General features: G+C 34.8%; 1 non-coding gene across 1 annotated transcript; it reads right to left on the reverse strand.

Annotated features, from left to right (window-relative positions):
• Positions 1 to 407: 407 nt before the first annotated feature.
• On the reverse strand, positions 408 to 479 carry TRNAP-CGG. The gene has a single exon. It is a non-coding gene; the product is annotated as a tRNA-Pro (tRNA).
• Between the last annotated feature and the right edge of the window lie 1,129 nt (positions 480 to 1,608).

Consider the following 1,608-nt stretch of genomic DNA (forward strand, 5'->3'; position numbering starts at 1 on the left):
TGGTACCCTTCTCATTCCTATTCTCTATTCCGCCTCTTCACGCTCTCTGAAACTTCTTTAAATGTTATTGTTCACCGGTTATTTGGGCGCATCTTCCTTAAAAGGATTGTGACGATAGATGACGTAGGTAAAACTACTATTGGGAGATTAGTGCAATAGAGAAAACAAAGAGTTCCTAGAAAAAAATATCATAGAACAATTTGTTAGGGTCGAGGGTGTAACGCCGAAATTCTGCAATAGAAAATAAATGGTGTAGTAGACTGCCATCATCTTCTTTTGCAAGACTTTCTCAAGCCCTCCTGAAATGATTTGAGAGTGGTATCCTCACATACTTAGCTCTTTTTTTTTTCCAAACATCTATGTGAACTATGTGAACTATTGCTATGTTCAATTTGATATAATTGTAGGGGGCATTTCAAGAATCGAACTTGAGACCTCTCACATCCGAAGCGAGAATCATACCACTATACCAAATGCCCTAGTAGTGAATCTATAATTTTTAGTTGATAGTCCATATGTTTTATGCGCCTCTATATTTAAAATTTATCCACATGTTTTTGTGCTTTAGAACCTACCTTGTGCCTTAAAGATTATAAATGACCCAGCGCAAAATTATTTTGGTTGAAGCTGGTGCATTGCCACTAAAGCTTATGTGCATTCCTTTGGGATTTACTTCGTCCCTTTCACAATTTTACTACGTTAGCATTCTTTGCTACCATACCATTTAACAATATTTATAATACGTTGTACGTTGAGCATTCTTTGCTACTATTTAACCGTAGTTCGTCCCTCGCTACCATACCATTTAACAATATTTATAATACGTTGTACGTTGAGCATTCTTTGCTATTATTTAACTGTAGTTCGTCCCTTGCTACAATACCATTTAACAATATTTATAATACGTTGTACGTTGAGCATTCTTGAATGCTACTATTTAACCGTAGTTCGTCCCTTGCTACCATACCATTTAACAATATTTATAACGGAATTGCTATCTCATGATAGAAAAAACGTGCGAGTAAATTGATAACTGAAGTACTAAGAGAATTAAGGACAGGGGCATTGTAAGATGTGAACTCAGAACCTCTCACACCCTAAGCAAGAATAATATCACTAGACCAAATTTCTCTTCTTGAACATCTATCATTTTTAGCTCTCACTCGATATGATTTTTTCTCTCAAGTATGAAATCTATATTTGTTGGGAGTTGAGGGGCTAAAGTTCGTCCCTTGCTACCATACCATTTAACAATATTTATAACGGAATTGCTATCTCACGATAGAAAAAATGTGCGAGTAAATTGATAACCGAAGTACTAAGAGAATTAAGGACAGGGGCATTCTAAGATGTGAACTTAGAACCTCTCACACCCTAAGCAAGAATAATATCACTAGACCAAATTTCTCTTCTTGAACATCTATCATTTTTTAGCTCACTCAATATGATTTTTTCTCTCCGGTATGAAATCTATATTTGTTGGGAGTTGAGGGGCTAAAAGCATTTTGTTGAGCTTTTCGATCTAGAATAACTTTTATGCATTCAATTAGAATACTCTATTAATTAGAATACTCTATTAATTAGAATACTCTATTAATTAGAATACTC

The sequence above is a fragment of the Cucurbita pepo genome, chromosome LG01, assembly GCF_002806865.2.
Source record: "Cucurbita pepo subsp. pepo cultivar mu-cu-16 chromosome LG01, ASM280686v2, whole genome shotgun sequence".
Lineage (NCBI taxonomy): Eukaryota > Viridiplantae > Streptophyta > Magnoliopsida > Cucurbitales > Cucurbitaceae > Cucurbita > Cucurbita pepo.